The sequence below is a fragment of the Macrobrachium rosenbergii genome, chromosome 59 (genome assembly GCF_040412425.1).
Source record: "Macrobrachium rosenbergii isolate ZJJX-2024 chromosome 59, ASM4041242v1, whole genome shotgun sequence".
NCBI classification, from domain to species: Eukaryota; Metazoa; Arthropoda; class Malacostraca; order Decapoda; family Palaemonidae; genus Macrobrachium; species Macrobrachium rosenbergii.
The window spans coordinates 1794625-1819673 of NC_089799.1; the positions used below are offsets into that span (position 1 = coordinate 1794625).

General features: G+C 50.2%; 1 protein-coding gene across 4 annotated transcripts in view; it reads left to right on the forward strand.

Moving 5' to 3' along the window:
- The window catches only part of LOC136837462 (endoplasmic reticulum membrane-associated RNA degradation protein-like), a 334200-nt gene that overhangs the window by 25607 nt on the left and 283544 nt on the right, over positions 1-25049 (forward strand). For 2 of the 4 annotated variants that reach the window (XM_067102243.1, XM_067102245.1), the window contains exon 1: positions 22011-22351. The exons of the other annotated variants lie outside the window; for them this stretch is intronic. The gene's annotated coding sequence lies outside the window, so the exon portion shown is untranslated. Of the gene's footprint in view, positions 1-22010; positions 22352-25049 lie in introns of those variants that run through there. 4 annotated transcript variants of the gene reach the window in all.

Below are 25049 nucleotides of genomic sequence, written 5' to 3' on the forward strand. Positions count from 1 at the left end.
AAAAAAGTTTTGCAACATACTTCAAAACTTTTCGGACAACAGCTTATAATAGCGACATCTGGCGCTATTTGGCAACTCAGTTGTAAGCGCATGAAACAACTGAACACTAGTGGTGGGTCCGAGAAATTACCTGCAGTTTCCCTTAAAAAGGGCGTTTTCTCATACTGCTTACTGTTGTCATACTTTACTTAATTAAGGGATGTTACTATAATACTTCAGAGGTCATCGCTGCTCTTATGTTTTAATATTTTCATCTCCAACTGCCATCACTATCGTTGTTTTATCTCCTTCATATGTGTGAACTTTGTAGACATAGGCCTACGACTGTTATAAGTTGAACTATTAGTCTTATTAACATCAACAAATACAACTTTTGTAAAGGCTTGCTTCACATTATTATTAATTAAATTTTTGAATGACTAATCTATGTATATTGTGAACTAGTGAAACTTAATATAAAATATACTGAACTAGACTAACAGATTTCACTTCTATTTTTGTAATACATAGACTATAATTGTGTGCACACACACATACATACATATATATATATATATATATATATATATATATATATATATATATATATATATATATATAATTTGTATATATATATATATATATATATATATATATATATATATATATATATATATATATATATATATATATATATATATATATATATATAATGCCGTTATCATGTGTAATTTCTCATTTCTTTCATTGCTACTTAGGCCTATCATTTTATGCCTCTTATGAAGTTAACTGAATATATAACGCCTATTTTTGTATTTCTTATTGTCTAAGCTTCTAAAAAATTAATTTAGCTAGAAGTTCAACATTAATTTAGTTAATGCTAAATGCCAGCAGTGAAGAAGACTACCATGCTCATCAGTGGAGAATGTCTCCTCCTCATCGCAAAGATGACTTGTACCAGAAATCATCGGCCACTGGATTATATTATAACGCAAACCCTAGCCTCTGTTCTTTGTGTTTCGCTGATATGAAGTGTTTCGTGGCAGGAGTATGATGAAATAATATCTTGGTCTCCATGTAGCCTGTTACGGGTGGTTTGAGCAGCAACTTGAAGGGAGAGCGTAATGTTCTCTCTTTATAGCAACATCGGTTGTCAGGGGGCAGTTAGGCAGGGCTCCTTCAGTGATCATCCGATGATAATACTTAACAGTAGTGCAACAATGGGGCCGTCCTCCACTCTTTACAATGAATTTATCATGTTTCCTCGTTCTCTCTGTTGTTGTATCCTCTGTACATGGTTGTTTTATTTACGCTAAGCTGCCGAGCAATATCTCAATAAAACATTAGTCTTATGCAGGCTAATGATCGTATACAAAAGCTGCTGCCTGTTGCCCATCTTATCGGTGCAAGTGACGAGACAGTTTAAACTTTCCTGCCCGAATGTGGTGGAGTCACCGCGATAACATACGACGTTATGAGATTTTTCTTTTTTTTTTTTTTTTTACAACGATAATGGTTGAATTCTTTCTTTGTTTATTTATATATAATTTCATTGATGATTATCAATATTATTTTATTAGTCAATAAGCTTTTATCTGGATTCGAAATATAGTTTCTTCTTTGACTCTTTTGCCCAATCGTCTGAAGTGAAATTTTTCAAAATGTTTCGTCATTTTTTGTAATATGAATTTTCACTCACCATTCTTTTTTATATTGTGAACCGTACGATTAATAACAAAAGTCGAATAAGAAAATTACATTTCCTTGTAAATATCAAAAGAACAAATTACTGTTAGGTGAACAAAAACTTCTCAGACATGTTGCAAAAACACTTTTGAGTGACTGTACCTACAGTACGTGCTCTTGACGATCTGTAATTAAATATTTTCTTTCTTGTGTAACAGGTGTTTTCCACTGTATGGTCGAATAACATTTTCCATAATTCAAAGGCCTCATCTCCAACAATTACATGAGGCAAGCATCTTGTGTCATCAGTGGAAAGGTATGTCTATCATGTAAAACTGGGTGTACCCAATGCCGTCTTTGGTGCTGTTTTGCGCCATTCAGTCTGCGATTCAGCAGCTAAACGCAAGCTATTTCTTCCACGTCCATTCTGACACTGGATGTCACAAAAAAGTGTATATATATCTATCTGTCTATATATATATATATATATATATATATATATATATATATATATATATATATATATATATATATATATATATATATATATATATATATAAAAAACATTACAGCAGCGTTGGCAACTTGGCGGTCAAAAACGCTGCGTGTGAACGATTACAGCGTTAAACGAGCGGTAGCCGCCATGGTTAAAAACGCCCTGTGTGAACGTAGCCTAAGTCTAGGCTACTCGATGACGGAAAAAAACTTTGCGACCAGTTGAACGCATCATTCCCCTTGAAACGAGTGCGTGCGAAGATAATGAGGGTGAAGAGAATGACGATAAAGAACACAGTGATGAAGTGAATAAGGAAGAGGATACTGTACCGAGTGTGGGAGTTGACAAAGGAGAAAGTGTAGGTTTTGCGAGAATAGTGAACTCGCACAGAGAGTTAAGTGGCGTGCAGAACAAATGGATACTGATACAGGTGGCAGAGCAAGACTGGAAGGAAGGGTAGCAATAGCCCAAAGACTTACAATGCAGGAATGGGTTAAGAATGACGTTATATACTGTAATGTAAAACCAAGATAAGACTTGTGGAAGTTAGAGGACTTTAAATGATAGGAAATGAGTGTTATCAGTGTTGTTGCTTCGTGCTGCCGAAATGCGGTGCACAAGCGTGTTTGAGTTGTGTGAAATGTGTAAACCCCTTTGTACGACACGAATTAGGTGTCACTGTGTCTTGTAAGAGTGATTAGTCTCGTGATTTGATTGTCGTTTTGATTGTTGTAAGCTTGTCGCGAGCTGCCTTTCAATTGTAGCGCTGCAACTGAGTGCAGGCCACGACAAACCTCCTATCTTCGAGCCTCACCTCGTAACCTTCCAATTGCTGTCCTGTTCGGCCAGAAATTCTGGTGTGGAGTATGTCGTGAAAAAATTGGATCTGTTTTTCCCAGCAATCCTTCACAACGTTCAGGATAAGAGAGCAGGAGAGGGTAAGCAGGCGGCAGAGTTCGTGGTTCCTCTTTTTCTGTAAATATGTTTGAGTGTTTTTTTGTGTCCGGTAATTACCTGTCTTAACTGTATCATGAATATCAGAGAGGTTCCTTTTAAATAATTCAAGTACATTCTTTGGTAAATTAACCTATGTAGAAATTTTGAAAGGGAACCGAGGTGACAACAGAGACATGCAGAGGGCGAAATGTGTCTTCCTTGAGGGCATGTCATTGAGGTAAGCTTGTAAAGACATCTGTAAAGTCATTTGTGAAGTCTCTGCTAAAAGTGTTAGTTGTAAAGTCTCTGCTGAGCAAGTTTTCTGTGGTGATGTCCCATTTTCTTTGCCTACAATTAGTCACGCCCTAACTTGCGCCAGGTCACGCAAAGTTCAATCATTTAAACTATGTATATATTTTGTTTACGGGCTGTCAAAAATGTATCACATGTGTCTTCTTTCTGGCATCAAGATTGTATCCAATTCCATTTCTGTCTGTTCTTACATTGTAAAGTGTACTGGTTCGCTGTATTTATTGCTATTTATTATCGACCTCAGGTCACTGAGGGTTCCATTATATTCCGTGGCGCGACGCCAGTCTGCCAGCTATATAAACCGCCTGGATCATGAATAAAGTAGCAGTAACCTTATCCTGCTCGTTTCTTTTTCGCACCTCTTAAAGTGGTGACCCCGGAGTGGTTCCCGAAGCCATTAGCGGACCCATCGGCGACTCAGTCTTGGCTTCAGGAACTTACATCCTTAGCGGACTAATTACGGCGCTGAACCAGCGTTTGGGCGTGCTGACTCTCATCGTCAAAATCACCAGCGTCATTAGCAGACTCACACAGCCGCGTTCCAAGTGCGTTTTGACGCTAGTGCCCTACTCCAGTTAAGAGGGCAAAGAGCGAGTATGGACACAGACATCCTTTCCCTCGTTCAGTTAACCGCTAACCTCGCAGATTCGGATGTCTACCTCCCCCCATATCACCCACGCCTGCCCCCGCACCAAGGCTCTCACACTCCTCCACACCCCTGCCCATGCCCCGCACTCTCCCCTGCCTGGCAGGACAATCACGGGTCGCCCTGACCTTAAAACTGCCGCTGTTCACGCAGGGTAATCCCTCGTCATAGCTGTACAGGGTCGAGCCAGTTCAGATGGCGGAACTCACCGGCGGGTGCTGCAGGTGGACACCGTATAACGCCCTGCTGGAGGAAATCTACAAAAAAGCTCGTCCCATGGGTGTCCGGCGCGCCCCTCACCTACCACCTCCTTCAGAAGTCCCTACTTGAGGCATGCTCCCTGCTGGTCGCCGAGCGGGCCGCCTGCGCCCTTGACCTCGCCGTCAGCCTGCAGCAGGGGCAGAGTGTCAGGGAGTCACCCTCCCAGACACCGGCGGCACCGGAAAACAAAACGAAATAAGCCTGTCGGCGGGAGCTCCTCCTTTGCCAGCTCCTCCCCGGAGAATCCGGACACAAATCTCTGAGCCCTCGCCCATGCCCCTCAACGACCTGATCCGCACGGTGCAGAACCTGACGGACTCCGTGAGGCAACGGCGAAGCCAGTACCAGCACCGACACTACCAGTCAGCACCATCCAGCAGGAGGGCGCAGAGCAGGAAGTCAACGCCGTCGCCAGGAGGCGCCCAGCGCCTCACAACAGGTGGAATTTCCTGGGGCTGTGCCACTATCACAGGCGGTTCAGCAAAGCCCAGAATTGCCTGCTGCCTGTTCATTCACCCGTTCAAAAAAGCGGGGATGGCGGCCGGTCAGCAGGACAGGCTGCCATGGCAGCAGAAGAATCCAGGGTCCAGAACCAGTAGGCTTCTACGTCTGCGACACCATCTCCGGCAGGATGATGCTGGTGGACACAGGGGCCATTAGATCAATCTTCCTGACATCCAGAGAGGACCTCATGTGAGAATCGGACCCGGCTGCCTTCCTGACGGCTGCCAACGGGTCCCCCACCCTCTCCTACGGCACCAGGCCCCTGTCGATCTCCATCCTGGCCAGAGATATTCCTGGGACTTCGTCGTCACAGCGTAAGGACCCCACTCCTGGGTGCAGATTTCCATGCCCACTTCGGGCTGGCAGTCGACGTCGGTCGGGCGCCTCCTCGACACCAACTCCTGCCAGTCCCTCCCGTTGGCAACAGGACCCAAGGCACCCACCATCTGCTCTGCCCCCCCCACCAGTACTCACAGCTGTTAACGGGTTCCCAGACGTGTTCAGGTCCGAGCTCCGCCAGGTCCCTGGGGCCCCAGCCAAACATGGCATCTACCATCACATAAAGACAAAGAGCACCCCTGCACAAGCGAGTTTCTGGAGGCTTCCTCCGCGGCACCTACAGGAGGCCACAAACGCATTCGCTGAAATGGAGCGGATGGGAATCTGCAAGAAGGCCTCCAGCCCATGGGCGTCACCCCTCCACATGGTGCAGAAACCAGACGGCTCCTGGAGACCCTGCGGTGACTACAGGCGGCTTAACCTCGCAACGGAACCTGACCAATACCCCCTGCTGAACATGCAGGACCTAACGGTTTCCTTCCACTGGGCCAAAATTTTCACTAAGTTGGATCTCTTGAAATCTTATTTTCAGGTATCAGTTGTGCCAGAGGACATACCAAAGACCGCCATCATCACGCCTTTCAGGTCCTATGTGTTAGCCTTCTCCACCTTCGGCCTGAGGAATGCCGGGGCGACTTTCCAATGGCTCATGGACAGTATCCTGGGTGACCTGAAGTTCTGAGTCTGCTACGTAGATGATATCCTTATATTTTCCAGGTCCCACAGGGAGCACCAGAAACACATCCAGGCAGTCCTGCAGCACCTGCAGGAGAACAGCCTCGTCGCACGTTTCGACAAGTGCACCTTCGACGTCCAGAAAGCTGATTTCCTGGGCCACAAGATATCCCCGGATGGTGTCCGCCCACTCACATCCAAAGTCGCAGCTGTCACCAGGTTCCCTGTCCCTACCTCCGTCAAGGCCGTCCAGGAGTTCCTCGGGATGGTGAACTATTACAGGAGGTTCATCCCCAGGATCGCGCACACCACGGCCCCCCTGACGGAAACACTCAAAGGCCAACCAAAGTCCTTGTTGTGGGAACCCAGCCAGCAGCAGGCCTTCTCCCTGACGAAGGCTGCCCTCGCCGAGGCAACTGCCTTGGCCCACCAGGATCCCAACACCCACCTCCAGCTGACGACGGACGCCAGCAACGTCACCTGTGGTGCTGTCTTGGAGCAGGTCATCGATGGTGCCACCCAGCCCATCACCTTCTTCAGCAAGAAATTCAACCCCACAGAGGCCCATTACAGCACCTTTGACCGGGAACTCTGCGCAGTGTACTGTGCAGTCTGGCATTTCAAGTTCCTCCTGGAGGGCACGCCCTTCACAATCTACATGGACCACCAGCCGCTGGTACACGCCTTCACAAAGCAAGGGGATGCAGCAGCGCCATCTCTCGGCCATCGCCGAGTTTACCTGCTCCATCAAGGCAGGAAGAACCCCCTTGGCGGACGCCCTCTCCAGAGTCGAGATGAACACGGTGCAGCTCGGGATCAACCTCGAAGACCTCGCCAGGGAACAGGCCGCCGACCCAGAGACCCCAGCCTACCGCACCGCCATCATGTCCCTGAAGCGGCGGGGCGTGCCCCTCGCCCCCGGGGGCCCAAGTCTCCTCTGCAACGTCAGTACTGGCCAGCCCCGCCCCCTGGTGCCAGCCTCCCGCTGCTGCCAGGTATTCGACGTCATCCATGGCCTCTCACACCCCTCTGGCAGGACGACGGCCAAGCTGCCGTCAGGGATGTTCGTCTGGCACGGAATGCAGAAGGACGCGAGGTCCTGGGCAAGGCAGTGCCTGCAGTGCCAAACCAGCAAGGTAGGGCGTCACACTGGGTCCAGGGTAGGCGAGTTCCCGCAGCCAGTGCATCACTTCAGCCACATCCACATCGACATCGTCGGGCCCCTTCCCCCATCAGTCGGATCCAGATACCTCCTGACGGCGGTAGACCGCTCAACGTGGTGGCCCGAAGCCACGCCAATGCAAGAAGCCACCGCCAGCGCATGTGCCGAGGCCCTGCTCTCCAGCTGGATCAGCCGCTTCGGCGTCCCAGACCACATCACAACCGACAATGGTATTGCTTTCCTGTCCGAATTGTGGTCTGCCCTGTCTCGGCTGCTGGGAACAACGCATCACACCACCACGGCCTATAACCCAGCGGCCAACGGCTTTGTCGAGTGGTTTCATAGGTCCCTGAAGGCGTCCCTTATGGCCCGCTGCACTGCCGAGGACTGGAAGTACCAGCTGCCGTGGGTCCTCCTCGGGTTGAGAAGCGCCCCCAGGGCCGACGGCGCCCCGTCCACGGCTGAGAAAACCTATGGCAAGTCCCTCGTGGTCCCGGGTGAGCTCGTGACAGAGGATCGCCACAACCCATCGGTCCAGAGGCTTCGCGACATAGTCAGCAAGTTCGCCCTCTTCAAGTGGACGATAACCGACAGGTCAGCCACCTTCATGCCGCCCGGGCTGGCCTCCACCACCCACGTCTTCGTCAGGGATGACACCGTCTGCCCGCCACTGACCAGGCCCTACAAGGGACCCTTCCGCATGCTGGAGCGGAACACCCCTGCTCGCACTTCACAGGAGGAACGACTGGGTGTCAATTGACTGGGTCAAGCCCGCCCTCCTGGAGGAGGACACAGACGTCACCACATCGCACGCTCCGCCTGCTCAGCCTTCGCCACAGCCAGGCCCTCGTAAGGGGCAGGCACGCGGCCGCCCCCGAAAAAGCCCGCCCACACCTGCAGTCAGGCAAACCCACACAGAGGGCGTTCCCCCAATGTCCTCACACAACCGGGGCCCCCTGCAGCGCCCCAGCAGATACGCCGACTAATCAGACGTTACCCACGTCTTGGGGGGGGGGGGGTGAGTATTTGTAAAGACATCTGTAAAGTCATTTGTGAAGTCTCTGCTAAAAGTGTTAGTTGTAAAGTCTCTTCTGAGCAAGTTTTCTGTGGTGACGTCCCATTTTCTTTGCCTACAATTAGTCACGCCTAACGCGCCAGGTCACACAAAGTTCAATTATTTAAACTATGTATATATTTTGTTTACCTGCTGTCAAAATGTATCACATGTTTCTTCTTTCTGAGCATCAAGACTGTATCCAATTCCATTTCTGTCTGTTCTTACATTGTAAAGTGTATTGGTTTGCTGTATTTATTGTTATTTATTATCGACCTCAAGTCACTGAGGTTTCCATTGTATTCCGCGGCGCGACGCCAGTCTGCCGCTATATAAACCGCCTGGATCATGAATAAAGTAGCAGTAACCTTATCCTGCTCGTTTCTTTCGCACCTCTTAAAAGCTGAGCACTCTCCAAGTCGTCACCTCCCCAGCAAAATTCTTCATTTTGTAGCCAAGAGCCAGTTCCTTTAATGTGCTAAATCCTTTCACATTTTTGCAATCCAAGGCTTGATGTAGTTAATATTCAGCTAATGTGTAGCCTGAGTATTTCGAAGTAAGTTTTGTATAAAATTGTAACTTTCAGAGGCACATTTTTTGTTTTTGTAACTTTTCAGAGTTGTCTTTTACCCGACAGCATGGTCCTTGTGTGTTAATGTATGTTACATTTAAATAGTTTATTTTTTAAAATAAAATTGTGAAACCCTGCCTGATCTTGTTGGACCTTTGCCTCGATGTTTGCTGATAGTGCCCTTCAGGCCTGATCATCCCAGTCCCATACAATCCGGGACTTAGAACCCTCCCAGTCGTGGGGGAAAAATTCACGACAAAACTCGACAAGAAAAACATAAATGAACTACAAAAAAGTAGATAATCTAGTGTACAGAACAATTCTGAAAGCACCAAGGTACACAGCAAGTTGTGCTTTAAGATCCGAAATAGGGACCTCTTCCTGCCACTCAAGGGATAAAAGAAAAAACTATTCTATCTGAAACATACACTTGAGGGTGGTGGAAATAGGCTCCTATACAAGATAACCATAGTCCAGTATGAAAATAGGACAATCCCTTGGATTCTGCAAATAAAAGAGTATCTGAAAGAATTAAACATAATTTGCTCCGACACGATATACAAACCCTCAGTCCTTTACATTAGGAATTACTTTCAGGATAGGGTGGAAACGGCCGTTAAACTCTTGAGCAAGGTGGTTAGGCAGTAACTACCACCAGGTAGGCGGGAATACCCGCCTGCCCGGATGTAAACATTCCAGCTTGCTTTCGGCCGTTATGCATTGCAGACGTGGTTTCGGATCTCCTTGCCTGACTGTCGTTAAGCTCTTATCATCCCAGTGGGATCTTAATGTATTTTTGTGTATATATTACGTGTGTTTGGTATTCATTATTACAAACCCAAGATTTGTGATAACCTTGCATAGCCGTCTTTCCCCTGCACTGTCTTGGGTTGATGGCCAAGGGCGTATTTAAAGGAGCGTAACCGAGTGGTAATGCTTCTCTCCAATAGCCCTTTATTTAGATACTGAAGGTGTTCCCTTTTCAATCAGAAGATTAGATTGGGACGTAATCTTGTAAAGTCACCACATCGGCGCCAGGATAGTGTTTCATATTGAAAATTAATTAAGTCTCCGCTGAGCTTGTTTTCTTTGGTGACTTCCCATTTTCTTCAAGCTCAATTAGTCACGCCTAAAACGTGCCAGGTCACGCATTTTAATCATTTTTACTTTATGCGTATTTATACAAATGTCACACATTGTGTATCACATGTTTCTTCATTCACAGGCATCAAGACTGTATCCATATTGTAGCTCTGTATGTTTTGTATTGTAATTTGTACTCGTTCACTGTATATTATTGTTTATTGTTTCGACCTCAGGTCACAGTCAATTCCATTGTCTCTCGCGGGCCGGCGTCAGTCGGCCGCTATATAAGCTGCCTGGATCTGTAATAAAGTAGCAGTAACTTTTACCTGCTCGTTTCTTTGACACCTTACAGTGGTGACCCCCGGAGTATCCCGGAGCCATTAGCGGACTCACACGGCGACTTAGTCTTGGCTCCAGGATTTCTCCAAAACGCTCTTAGCGGCCTAAACATGGCGCTGTAACCAGCGTTTGAGCGTGCTGACTCTCGTCGGCGTACCCCACCAGCGTCACTAGCGGAACCACACGGCGCACGAAAGTGCGTACTGACGCGAGTACCCCACTCCAGTAAGGGGTCAAAGGAGCGAGCATGGACGTGGATATCCCCTCCTTCATGCAGTTAAACGCGGACCCCGCGGACTCGGAGGTTTACCTACCTCCCATCACACCCGCGCCTGCCCCGCGCCGAGGCCCTCCCGCAACTCCACACCAGCGCCCCGAACACACGACGGCCGGGCAACATAATCGTGGGCCGCCCTCACCGTAAAGCTGCCGCCGTTTCGCGCAGGGAACCCATCGATGTGGCTGCGCAGGGTGGAGAGCCACTTCAGAATCGCGGACCTGACGGACGAAATCCTACAGGCCGACACAGTGTTCAACGCCCTTCCGGAGGACGTGTACAGAAAACTCATCTCGCGAGTTCCCGAAACACACACCCTCACATACAGCACCACAAAAAGTTCCTCCTCGAAGCTTGCTCCTGCCCATCGCCGAGCGGGCCGCCCGTGCTATCGACCTTGCCATAAATCCACGCCACGACCTCAATTCAAGAGACGCTTGGGGCATGGTCGTAGATCTCCTGTCACTACCAGACTTGGGTGGCACAAAGAAGCGGCAGGAGATAAGCTTCACACGGAAATCTACCTTCGCCAACTCCTCCCGGAGGTACGCAACCAGATCGCTCACCCCTACACCATGCCTGTCGAGGACCTCATAGAGACGGCGCAACACCTCACAGACTCCGTCAAGGCTTCACAGCGGCTAAAACCGGCCACACAGCCGGTCAGCTCCGTCCAGCCTGAAGAGGACTTAGAGCAGCCCGTCAATGCCATCGCCAACAGACGTCCACCGAACCACAGCAGATGGAGGTCCCGGGCTTCTGTCGCTACCACAAGTGGTTCGGAAAGGACGCCCGAAACTGCCTGCCGCCCTGCTCGTTCACCCGTTCAAAAACGGGGTGGCGGCCCAGCAGGACAGGCCGCCATGGCAGCCGAAGAACCCAGGGCCTCAAAACAATAGGTTTTTACGTCCGCGACACCGTCTCCGGCAGGATGATGCTGGTCGACACAGGAGCCTTTAAATCGGTCTTCCCAGCATCCAGAGAGGACCGCAACCAGACACCAGACCCGGCGCTTTCCTGACGGCCGCCAACGGAACCCCATCCTCTCCTACGGCACCAGGCTCCTGTCGATCTCCATCCTTGGCCAGAGTTACTCCTGGGACTTCATCGTCGCGGACGAGGAACCCCACTCCTGGGGGCCGATTTTCTGGCGCACTTCGGCCTGCTAGTCGACGTGGGGCGCAAGCGCCTCCTCGATACCGACTCCTGCCGGTCTCTCCCGTTAACGGCGGGACCCAGACCCACCATCAGCGCCGTCGCCCCCACCAGTATGCACACCTACTGTCGGAGTTCCCTGAGGTATTTAAGCCCGAGCCGCCAAGTCCCGGGGCCCCAGCCAAGCACGGCATATACCACCATATAGTGACTAAAGGGCCCCGACACATGCGCGGTTCCGCAGGCTTCCCCCCTCAGCGCCTTCAGGAGGCGAAAAAAGCATTCATTGAGATGGAACAGATGGGCATCTGCAGGAAAGCCTCCAGTCCATGGGCCTCCCCCTCCACATGGTGCAGAAACCGGACGGCTCCTGGAGACCCTCTGGCGACTACAGGCGGCTCAACATTGCAACAGAGCCCGACCCACTACCCTCTACCCAACATGCAAGACCTCACGCCCTCCTTTCACGGGGCCAAAATATTCACTAAATTGGACCTTCTTAAATCTTATTTCCAGGTACCTGTTGCGCCAGAGGACATACCAAAGACAGCCATCATCACGCCCTTCGGGGTCCTATGTGTTCGCCTTCTCCACCTTCGGGCTGAGGAACGCCGGGGCCACCTTCCAGCGGCTCATGGACAGCATCCTGGGGACCTAAAATTCTGCGTCTGCTCGTTGACGACATTCTCATATTTTCCAGGTCTCACAGCGAACACCAGAGACACATCAAAGCAGTCCTCCAGCGCCTCCAAGAGAACGGCCTCGTCGTCCGTTTCGACAAGTGTACCTTCGGCGTCCAGAAAGCAGAATTCCTGGGTCACGAGGTGTCTCCGACAGGCGTCCGCCCTCTTACATCGAAAGTGGCAGCCGTAGCCAAGTTCCCGACACACACCTCCATCAAGGCCGTCCAGGAGTTCCTTGGGGTGGTAAACTTCTACAGGCGGTTCATCCCGGGATCGCACACACCACAGCCCCTGACGGAAGTCCTAAAAGGTCAACCAAGTCCCTGTCTTGGGGACCCAGCCAGCAGCAGGCCTTTTCCCTGACGAAGGCCGCCCTCACCGAGGCAACCGCCTTGGCACACCAGGATCCCAAGGCTCCCCTCCAGCTGACGACAGACGCCAGTAACGTCTCCTGCGGTGCTGTTCTGGAGCAAATCATCAACGGCGCCCCCCAGCCCGTCGCCTTCTTCAGCAAGAAGTTCAGTCCCGCAGAGACCCGCTACAGCACCTTCGACAGGGAACTCTGCGCGATGTACCGCGCAGTTCGGCACTTCAAGTTCCTCCTGGAGGGGACGCCCTTCACAATCTTCACAGACCACCAGCCACTGGTTCACGCCTTCACGAAGCAGGGGGACGCATGGTCTTCCAGACAGCAGCGCCACCTCTCAGCCATAACCGAATTTACCTGTTCCGTCAGGTACCTCCCGGCAAGAAAAATCCGTAGCAGACGCCCTCTCCAGAGTCGAGTTGAACGCAGTGCAGCTTGGTGTAGATTACCAGGACCTTGCCAGAGAACAGGCCGCTGACCCAGAAACCCCAGCATACCGCACCGCCATCACATCCCTCAAGTGGCGGGGCGTGACCCTCGCCCCAAGGCCCCAGCCTGCTCTGTGACATCAGCACAGGCCAGCCCGCGCCCTTTGGTTCCAGCCTCACGCCGCCGCCAGGTATTCGACATCATTCACGGCCTCTCACACCCCTCCGGCAGGACCACGGCCAAACTGCTTTCAAAAAGTTCGTCTGGCACGGGGTGCAAAAAGACGCCCGGCCTGGGCAAAACAGTGCCTGCAGTGCCAGACCAGTAAAGTGGGTCGTCACACGAGTCGGGGTAGGCGAGTTCCCACAGCCAGGGCGCCGCCGCCACATCCACATCGACGTCGTCGGGCCCTTCCCCATCAGGCGGATCCAGATACCTCCTGACGGTGGTAGACCGTTCGACGAGGTGGCCCAAGCCACACCCATGCAAGAAGCCACCGCCAGCGCCGTGCGCCGAGGCCCTGCTCTCCAGTTGGGTTAGCCGCTTGGCCCCGGACCACATCACAACCGACAGGGCCCCGCTTTCCTCTCCGAGTTGTGGTCTGCCCTGGCTCAACTGCTGGGAACCACGCACCACACCACCACAGCGTACAACCCAGCGGCCAACGGCCTGGTCGAACAGTTCCACAGGTCCCTAAAGTCATCCCCTCATGGCCCGCTGCACTGCCGAGGACTGGAAACATCAGCTGCCGTGGGTCCTCCTCGGGTTGAGGACCGCCCCCAGAGCCGACGGCACCCCATCGCAGCTGAACAAACCTGGGGAACCCTCGTGGTGCCGGGAGAGCTCGTGATGGATGAACGCCACTCCCCATCACTGCAGAGGCTCCGCGACGTGGCGGCAAGTTCGCCCTTGCAGGCGCTCATACATCGACAAAGCAACCACCTTCATGCCGCCACAGCTGTCATCCGCCACCCACGTCTTCGTCAGAGTCGACGCCGTCCATCCACCACTGACTAAGCCCTACAGGGGACCCTTCCGCGTGCTGGAACGGAACAGCAAGGCGTTCAACTGGCACTCCCAGTCAAGGACGACTGGGTTTCCATAGACCGGTTAAAGCCCGCCTTCCTGTCGGAGAGTCCCGGCAGCGACGCAGCACCCCTTCCGCCCAACCGCACTCCAGCACGCCCACCCCCCAGGCGCAGCCGCCCCAGGAAGGACCGCCCAACCAGCAGCCTCACAGGCGGGAGGCCCCTCCGTTATCTTCAAGGAGCCGCGGCACCCTTCAGCGTCCCAGCAGATACAGGGGATTAGTCAGACGTCCCTCGTCTTGGGGAGTATTTGTAAAAAGTCACCACATCGGCGCCAGGATAGTGTTTCGCGGCGCCATTAATTAAGTCTCCGCTGAGCTTGTTTTCTTTGGTGACTTCCCATTTTCTTCAAGCTCAATTAGTCACGCCTAAAACGTGCCAGGTCACGCATTTTAATCATTTTTACTTTATGCGTATTTATACAAATGTCACACATTGTGTATCACATGTTTCTTCATTCACAGGCATCAAGACTGTATCCATATTGTAGCTCTGTATGTTTTGTATTGTAATTTGTACTCGTTCACTCTATATTATTGTTTATTGTTTCGACCTCAGGTCACAGTCAATTCCATTGTCTCTCGGGCCAAGTCAGTCGGCCGCTATATAAGCTGCCTGGATCTGTAATAAAGTAGCAGTAACTTTTACCTGCTCGTTTCTTTGACACCTTACAATCTCTTCGCTCCCTACATTGATCGGGACGTAAGAGTTCGCTTCCCTTCTTGGGCTTCTGCCCTCCATGCACAAGGGCATGACTACTTCCTTCCTACATGTGCTGAGTGTTGTTTTCGATGCCTGCGTTTAGAGAGTTGCTGGGCGGGTGGGAGGTTGCGGACATCGTCTGTAAGTTACGCTTCCACGGCGCCCTTGGTGGCCTCCCCTCCGTCCTTTTCTCTCCCCGCAGGTTCTTCCTTTCTCTTCTTTGGTAGAGATTTCTCCCCTTCGCTCGCTTGTCGGGCGAAGACCGCGGGGGTGGTGGGGGCGGCGTTGGGCGAATTCTTCTTGGGTACCTCCTCTCGCTGCGTAGGGCAATTCCCTTCATAGCGAGAGGAGTTTCCCTCTTTAATCATCTTTGCTTTTTCTTTCAGGTTGACAGTGAGCATCGCAGACACAGCAGTAGTTGGCTGGATATCTCGCATGGAGTCCCGACATTCATTAGTGTTGCTTCGGGATCGACTACAATACCTGGTTGGATGACTAATTCCATGTTGGGATCGTTCCGACTCTGTTCCCGCCGATGTGGATCAATCACTGTCATTGCTGGCCTTCATGTATGCTGTGGCAATGCCTCTGGCATATCTGTGGTCCATCAGCTCCTGTGTTGTTCCCTGTGTTATGCTCCTGTTAACTCGATGACAGTCTCTGGGCGGCTCTTCCTGGTCTCTTGCCGCAGCCGTCCTGATCATTCCTTTAGCTGCTGGTGACTTTCATGTGACGTTCCTGGTCGTTGCAGTAGCTCCTGCCTTCCGAACCGCTTCCGTAGCTCCTGAATCGGCTGTCCTGATCATGCCTGCTGCTTCTCCTGGTGGTCGTGCCCAGGGCTGCTTCCATTGTGTTCCTGCCAGCTGCCCTGGAGGTTACGATGTCCGCCATCCTATAAAAGATGTCGGCGTAAAGGTGAAGGAAGTCGCCTTGTGGAAGTGACGTTCCTGGCCGTTGTAATAGCCCCTGCCTCCGAACCACTGCGGTAGCTCCTGCATCAGCTGTCTTGATCATGCCTGCCACGTCTCCTGGCAGTCGTGCCCGGGGCCGCCTCCTTTGTGTTCCTGCCAGCTGCCCCAGAGGTCATGATGTCCGCGATCCTGTAGAAGATTTCGGCGTGAAAGTGAACGAGGTCGCCCTGTGGAAAGTGACGTTCCTGGCCGTTGCAGTAGCTCCTGCCTTCCGAACCGCTGCTGTAGCTCCTGCATCAGCTGTCCTGATCATGCCTGCTGCTTCTCCTGGTGGTGGTGTCCTGGGCCTCTTCCGTTGTGTTCCTGCCTGACTGCCCTGGAGGTTACTATGCTTCGTGTCCACCTTCCTATAGAAGATCTTGGAGTGGAGGTGAAGGAAGCTGCCCTGTGGAAGTAGCCGCTGTCTTCTTCACCTTATCTTCGATTTCGTCTTCCCTTCCCCTCCCAAGGTCCAAGGGGGTCCCGGGAATCGGACAGACCTCCGTCGGCCAAAGGAGAGGAAGACTGCTTCTTCCCCTTGATGCCCTTGGACATCTAGGGACTACCTCCTTCCGAGGAGGCAGTGGGTCTCTCGTTGGCTTTTCCCAACCTTCAGGTTAGGAAACCGATTCTCATAGCCCTGGATTTTGTGTTTTGGGAGCCGCAGGTGCGCAGACTTCGGTCTGTGATCCCATTCCCAGTCCTAGAGGTTCCGCCTCTAAGATGGGGGCTGCTTCGGGTGCTCGTTTGCAAGCCGCTCCCAGTGCTCGAGATTCTATGGAATATCGAGTATCCCGATCTGGTCTGGAGAATATTTCCTCGGCCCAGTTCGGGAGCAGTGCGAGAGAAAGGGCCAAGGCACCCAGGTGTCTCAGCCCTTCCCACCAGCACCACAAGCACTCCGAGTGCTTGCCAGTGCTGAGTCAGATTCCCAGCCTGGTGTCTCGATTCTAGCGGTTCGAACACCAGAAGAAGCAGGGAAGAGATTCCCGTCGGGAGTCCTGCGGGACTTCTAAGGGACTGACTCTCTTCCGGGAGACAAGTTTCTCTTGTTGGCTTTTCCCGCCCTTGGGCGGGAACCGATTCGCATTCTCCTGTGGGGTCTGGCGTTTTGGGGGCCGAGAGAGCGTGGCCTCGAGAGGCCATGCCCTCGTTGCCAGTCTTGGAAGTCTGCATCTAAAACTGGTTCTGTGCCTAGCTCTTTCAATCTCTTAGGAACTGAAAGCAGCCGATCCCGATTTTTGGGAATCTCATGGGTAGCTTGAATTCTGTAAATCACGAGCGCTCTCCTGACGAGAGGCACAGGACGAGAGAAAGTGCCGAGACACCCAGGTGTCTGGGTGCTGAGACGCCAGGTGTCTAGGTGCCGAGATGCCAGGTGTCTCGATACTGCCCGCCAGCTGCTTTGGTTGCTCGGCCAGGTTTCATTCTTGTGTCTTGAACCTTAGGATGTGAGCATGCAGGATAGCAGACACAGAATTCTCCTTTGAACCTTCTTCTCGAGGGGCCTCGGCCTCGAAGTTTAGAGTTCGGGGAACTAGCAATAGTTCACGGCAGACGAGTTCCGCCCTGTCCAGTTCCGACTGTGTTCACGCAATCGATTCGGCTCGGCTCGGCTCAGCCCCTGGTCATGCTTACGAGACTGGCTGAACTCGGCTCACTTGGCTTGCTCGCCCCGCCTAGCCCTTGGTCGCGCTTGGGAGACTGGCTCAGCTCGGCTCAGCTCGCCCGCCTGCCTCCCGTCCACCGCATACCTCTCAGTCTGGATTGCGTTCACGCAATTGGCTCGGCTCGGCCCCATTCTGTTTTTTTCAAATTGGATTCTCGGCTATGTTCGAGTGAACTTTTTTGCTCTTCCCAGGAAAGCTCTTTGCCATGGCACAAGCGCTCTTCTTCCCTCGTGTAGCAGTAATCTCCTTCGGTTGATTATCACTCACGGTCTGCCTGTCCTGCTGGTTTTACTGGCAGGACAGGTAAGGGTGCTCTTTCTCCTCACCTATTCTCTTTTCCTCTCGGTTGCTCCGAGAGGCACAAGATGGACAGAGAGAGCTCTTGAGTTCGGCTTCCTGGTGTGCTTTGGGTGTCAGTCCCCGATTGTTTCTTAGTACAACCAGGTAGCCGAGGAGGGTTTCATGGGATCTGGCAAGGCTCCCTCCAAGGGCAGAGGTACAGGAGTTCCACGCTTCGGAAGCAGCGAGGGTCTTTCAAGTTGCGATTGCCCTCGTTTTTCGGGGAACTTCGCGCCGATCCGTCAGCGCAAGGATCCCCGGGACAGGACCGCAACTCCCCCAATGGATAATCTTCATCACTCACAACCCTTGCAGTTCCCGAGGGGCCGAGAGTGTCGAGGACCGCAGCGGTCCTTGCTTCCAAGAGCGTTCTCGACCGGATGAACTCTTTTCTTCGGTAAGTGAGTTCATTCAGGTCGAGACACCAAGCTTCTCCCCTGCCGTGACAGAATACGAGTTCTCCTTGCCTCAAAGGGTCTGGCTGACAGCAGTTCTATGGACAATTCTGGTGCTAAGAAGGACTTTGTCCCAATTCGGATCTCCGGTTTCATAAGTCCTGAGTTGGCTCAACCCTTAGGAACAACCTTTACTTGGTTCTGCCTTTCTCTTGCAGAGATTTGCCAGATACCCTGGTAATCAAGGTTCGTACCAGGGCACTGCCTTATCTTTTGGACAGTGGCCAAGACCTTGGGATCTTAGTCATCTCGACTCGACCTCAAGTTCAAGCCAGTCCCCCCTCAACTCCTAAGAAGTCCCAGGCTTCGACAGAAGATTGTGGAACATAGCCTCTCCTACCCTTCTAGGAAAGTGCACATAACTGTGTCTCTTTCCACCCTCTTTCCCATAAGGGAGGAGGGAAGAGAGAAAGAAGTATCAACCAGGAAGAAGTTCTCCTACTGCAGATTCCTGGATGAAATGATACTTATCATTGCCGAGACCTGGGAATGGTTTCCTTCAGGAGAAGCATCTATTTCCCTTAGGTCTCGGCAATTCTTTTCATCCCACTTCCTCTCCCGTGTTCCCGATTCAGGAAATGCCAGCCCGGCTAGAGCTAATTGTCTCGGTATCCTGTCATCTTGCAGAAGCTTCCCCATGGCGGAGAATGGAAGTCTGCTTCCATTCCTCCGTCCTTCTTTCCTCTTCGAAGTATGAGGAAGGAGTTAGGCTAATGCTTGACTGAAGGAACCTTCGAATATGCTTGCATATTTTCTCACATCATGTGTCTACTTACAGATTCACCGATGGAAGAATAGGCACACACCTGTAAGACTTTGTCTTGAAGATGTGGGACCGAGACAATTAGTACCTTCTCATTACCATCCTGGGCTCAAGGCAGCCTTCTGGCCTTCTGAGATTTCAGGATGAGTTTTGAGAGGGAATCGTGTTTTCCTCCTGTTCCATCTGTCGACAGTTGCAGGTACTCAAGTGTTCTATAGCTCACTTGACATCTCAATTGACCAGATGCATCCCCGGTGGGGATGTATTGGCAGGCGAGCTTGGCCTGGGTTTGAGTGATCGGGACAGAACGTGCTGCTCGCACGAAGATTCATAAAGAGATTGCTCGACTGAGAAATCCCTACTGTCTTTCTGTTGCCTCCCTGCACAAGTTGGTAGTTTTTTCTTGCTCATTCATACTAGACTCAGGGGCCGCTACAGCGGGGCATGCAGTCTTTCTGGGAAACTTGATATCTACTTTTTTCCCTCTGTATTTGTCTGTTTCGCTATGGGTTCTCAAGCATTGCTCACCCCGAGTTACAGACAATGGCGGAAGACTTCGCCTCTCGCCCAACCTGATAGCCGAGGCATCGAGAAGAGTTCTGCTTGACCCAACCTCCTGTAGCAGCTACACAAGAAGCGGTTCTTCAGGCAGTACATCCTGGTGTGTTTGGGACTGGGAGACCTTCCAGCTTCCCTTGCAAGCATAGGCTTTCTCGCCGAGCGGCAGCGGCTATAGCTGGATATCTCTTGAAGTCCTCTGCAACACTCCCAGGGACTGGAGCCGTCTTCGCTGGTGGGTGTCGTTGCGGTACTCCTTCTTGGGTCAGAGTGTCTCTTCAAGTCTGGACTTCCTTGTCTTCTCTGCCGAGGGTTGCTTCTTTCCCTTTCATTTGTGAAGAACGTAGGCCCTTGTGACCTATTCTTCTATCTGAAGTAGCCTTCTCTTCAGTCAAGATTTAGCTACGGATGAGAAGCTTCTTCGGTCTTGCTGTCCCAGGGAACTGTTCCCTGGGTGGCATGTGACTCTCGTTTAGGGTTCCTGTCCCATGCTGCACGTGCCCTTACGAGAGTCGTTGGATAGAGATGTGCCCTCGTAGGACCATCTCTCATATTGCTCCGGCCTTGGCGTAGAAGATGGAAGAATAGGTGAAGGGGATCAATACCCCTGGAAGAATAGGTGAAGGGGATCAATACCTCGACTCTTCGGATGTCGTAGGTGGACTCTGAATCCTTCGGCATCTATTGTCGGTTTCGAGTTGTCCTTGTTCCCCTACTCCCTGGACTTTGTATCGATGATCCAGAGCATTCGTTACTTTGTCCTTTAGGGAGCTGTGGTACTTTCCGAAAAGGCTCGACACTCCTAACCTGTATGTCGTCGACATTTTCGCTAGTACTCTCTCTCCCAAGGAAGAAGTGCCTAAGGACACATCTTCCTCCTGACCTCGTGAAGTGATCAAAGGAGGTACTCAGCAGCTGACGACGACGATACCAGTACCTTCCACCCGAGAGCTCACGAAGCCGATGGCTTGGTCCATCCCTCGCATTCCGGAAGTTTCTGTCGGGCTGGAAGCAAGACGTGGTCTCATAGACCACACTCTTGTCTTCCTATGGTCTTGCCCGCAGGCCCTTGGAACCTTTTTTCCTTGGCCCTGTGGTGGCTGCTCAACAAGTTGTGTTTTCTTACCCGGCTCCTTCAAGAGGACGAGTAGCATCTCGCCTAAGGTGTTGGTTCTGGAAGTGAGAAGGATACCGAGAGTGACTGGCCTCTCTTCCTCCTTTTCCGTCCTTCTACAGTAGGCCTACTTCTCCTTCTTCGGGATGAGAATAGGACTCGAACCAAAATGTGCTAGACCTGGCGCTGATGCGATAAGACTACCCATCGAGCACCTGTTCTGTTTTTCTCCCAGAATCATAGAAGCAATTCTGCTCCTTCCTCTAGCAAGGGGAGGAAGGAGAGTCTGGCAAAGAAACCCTATCTCAGCTTTACCTTACTACCTCCGACTCTAAGATTCTTCCAGCCTATTTCGTATAAGTCACGTTTCCTCACTCATGCGAAAAGGTCTAGTAGGTATCTGATCTTGCAGTTCCTACACTCCGATCAATATGTCAGAGGCTCAGGTACTCCTCCTCGCTCTTTCGACCGGGAGGAGTAGCCCAGGTGTGCAGAACTTCAGTCAGTTCAGGAGAATCACTCAGATTCCTCCCTCCCACCAGTGAGTCTTCCTAAAGTAAAGGACCGAGGGTTTGTATATCGTGTCGAAACAAATCACAATTTTTGAAAGTAAATTGTATTTTTCCTAACTGTACAAACCTGAGGTCCTTTACATTATATATTATGCCCACCTCATGCCACCCCTCAATCTGAACCTGGACCGAAAGGCAAACTGGAATGTTTACATCCGGGAAGGCGGGTATTCCGGCCTACCTGGCGGTAGTTACTGCCTAACCACCTTGCTCAAGAGTTTAACGGTCGTTTCCAGCCTATGCTAAAAGTAATTCCTAATGTAAAGGACCTCAGGTTTGTATAGTTAGGAAAAATACAATTTACCTACAAAAATTGTGATTTTAAATAAAATTGAATCACTTAAAGGGAAGCAGTTAAAAGAAATGATAAATAACCGGGAGAGAAAAATATGACAGAGACAAATGAATGACAAGGCAACCTTAAAAATAAAGAGAAAATATAAGGAAAACATTGGAGAAGAAACCTGGTATGGTAACACTGAAAAAGCAACGCTGATCAGTAGTTAGGTACACTAGAATTAATCGATAAGGAATAGGTTAAAAGGGGAAGATACAAAATGTTTGTGCTGTGAAGAAATAAATGAAAACTTGGAACATTCCTTACTTTACTGCCCAGCATACAGTGGCATTAGCAATATGGATTTGTGCATCAGCCACATCAAGAAAATAAAGAGGAATTGATGCCTAATATCCTATTTGCAGCTCTATCGAAAGAAGTTGAAAATAGGAAGGAATTTATAAAAGATCTATAGTATTACAGAGACAATAAACGTAACCAAACACAAAGGAGGAAATAGAAGGAGCAAGGGAGCCGTTGCAAAGCTATACCCTGCCTACTATTACTGCTACTGCTTGTCCGAAAAAAGTGAGATGGCCTGTGACTTTGGAAAACCTATTGCTTGATTACTTGTCATTTCATGAATCAAACGACTAATGTTAATGGAAAGGAAAGTTAAGATCTCGGTCCCGTAATAAAATGTTTCTTTGTTCTTAGTAATAAGACCTGTCTACCTACTACAGTACACTATTTGCCTGTATCTCGTAAAACAAAGTTTTCGGTTCACTCCCACCATACTTGCTATTACAGTGATCACCGACGACCATTAACCTCGGATATCTTAATCTTTAGCAAGCGGACGCGCACTGACATCAGCGGGAACCTTTATATATATATATATAGAAGGTAGGCCTGAGTATGGTAAATATATGCAATACCATCATTCAATGTTCAGCTGGTGAAACATGCATTTCAGCCTATGGTAGCTTTTGATGATTCTAATTGGCCCACCCTAAGTGTAATACAGTGTACTAGTTATTAGTGTTCTAGTGATTAGACTACATGGGATTACCGGTTGATAACCAAAGTTTTGTGCATGGGGAAAGAATAAAGAACCGACTGCCAATACATGGGCTAACCACCCATTCTTCCCTAACCAAGTTTAGAATGGGTAGCCTAAAACTACAAGGTAACTGTGAACGGACTGTTAGCTTGGAAATTGATTTTTCCTGTACATTCGGTGTTGCCGATGAAGGGGGTGGTGGAGTTTATTGTCGGTCAATTATTATTAACCTCATATCTCTGTCCAACATGGTTGGGGACCTTTTGGGAACACAGGCTTTTGGATGGGGGAAATCTTTGGAAGAAAGACCGAATTGCCATGTTGTTGTAATGGAATGGTTTTGCGCATGCGCAAGTCATTAGGGATAGGGAGCCGTATGTTTAAGAAGGGATTAGCCAAGGAAACCTCTCATAAAAGGAATTATGCTAACGTAACATACCCTGACCTAACCTAACCTAGGAGGCCATGTTACTTATCTGGGCCAGAGCCCCAGTGAAGGAAACTCCACTTTGGTAATTCTAAGCCCGCTGTCCGCGGTGAGGTAGCCTATGGCAGTTGACGTTTTTCTATAGAACTTGACCTGCTGAACAAGAATTTCAAGTAAAATCTTGTCGGTCGGCTGTAACTAAAGCGTAATAGACCCCAAGACTGCACACCGGTACCGTGGGGTCCCCTGCACTGGCACATACAGCTCAAGGGTAAATTACAGTTTAGCTGCAGCCGACGGGCAAAATATTACCTAAACTCATGCAAAGCAAGCAAAGCAACACTGAAAAACGTCAACTGCCACAGGCTACCTCAACTACACACTAACCGTTGCTTGCCATCAGGGCAAAGAAACGTAAACAGTAAACAAATCCGCCATCTTGGGTTACGTAACCACTAGGGAGCCATATGTTCAGCAGGGGAAGGAGAGGTACTGCACAAAAGGTACAAGTTGGTAAAGTGACGTGGACTGTTATGTAGAAACATGGCGTTAAATGACAGTTACCCAAAAATAATAACGCTCCTACATGAAAAGCACTAAAACCTAATAACACCAAAACACAGGTGACCTAACTACCTACTAATAAAGAAGATAGTTTAGGAACCTTACCTTAAAGGGGGTGGAGGGTACAATTCAGCCGCCTTTTTACAAACGCCATTGGAGCCTCGTCTTCGGGTCATCAAAGTGGATTTTAAAATGGGCTACTGCCAAGTACCGAAGTTGTACCCCTACGGCCGTACCTAGGCGTGCGTCTCACGTTCCCTCCACCTCCTCTCAATAGTATTTGTATGCGCACCAGTTACTGGGTCCACAAAGTTCATGGAGTGATTGACGGTTAAGTGCACGTAGCCTTCGTCCTTCAGGCAGTCATAAGCTCTCCAGCAATCAGATACAATAGTTGTCCCTGGTACAATGTAGTCCTTATAACTAAGGTAGCAATTGACACAGGTAAGAGGCAAATTGCACTTGGTTACAGGCTCAGAGGAGCGGGAGGTTCCAGGACTGTTACAGTCCGTCATCATGCTGGGTTGAAGAGTGAGTGAACTGTGCCGGTGAACTGCACCGGAACAGGGTAGGAAGGATAAAGTTGGGGGTGCTAAAGTGTATTTCTGCTTTCAGTTTTTGGGGTAGCAGAACGGCGCTGCGCGCCTTATCCGCATTTTTAAAATAATCTGGCAGGCTCGTATGCTCTGGCAAGCGGTAATATTGCGCTGCGCGCGCCAACCACAGGGCTTACAAAATATGTAAAAAAAGGTTTCTGTTAACGTCACTGAGAGAAAGTGGTAGCGAAACGTCCTGCAAGACCCTTCTCCTCCTACCCCATATACATGCTTCAGGTGTCTGCCGACAAATGTAAAGTAATTTTGTAAGTTATTTATGGTAAAATCATGTTGCAAAGAGACGTCAATATATTTGTGAACGGAAAAGTACTGGAAGAACGTTGTAGGCACAAGCTACAACGAATAGGAAACGGTTATAAAACAGTTGAGCAAAAGGAATACATGTAACTGAGTTTATGTATCCCCCAAATTCTCCACCTGGGTGAAACGTAATGTTGGGGTAACGTTGCAACGTGATTGGTTGGGTACAGCCACCCGCCAAAAAATCCACCAACTACTCTCAGTTGGAGGCATTGGATGAACCGAAAGCTCCCTGTAAGACCGCGCATGCGTGACGGGCCTGGAATCAGCAGTAGTAGTGGTATGTGAAAAGTGCCTTTGTAACGGCTCGCACTGTCCATTTATTCCCCTTATTTTTACGCTTGTTTTTCGTGTTCCAAATGACATATATAACTGGAAATACAACAATAAATTGCCCAAACCTTTTCCCAAGTTATTTACCCCACCCAGAACCCCGGATTCCCAACGGGTCCCCTCACCGTGAGCTATTCTCGAAAGTGTTTTTACCCATCCAGGACCCAGATTCCCAACCACCCTCCCCTCAGATACCGTTCCCCTTACCTCACAGTTCTAAGGTAATTTACAGCTTAATTACAGCTGACCGACAAAATATTACTTTAAATTCTTGTTCAGCAAGTAAAGTTCTATAGAAAA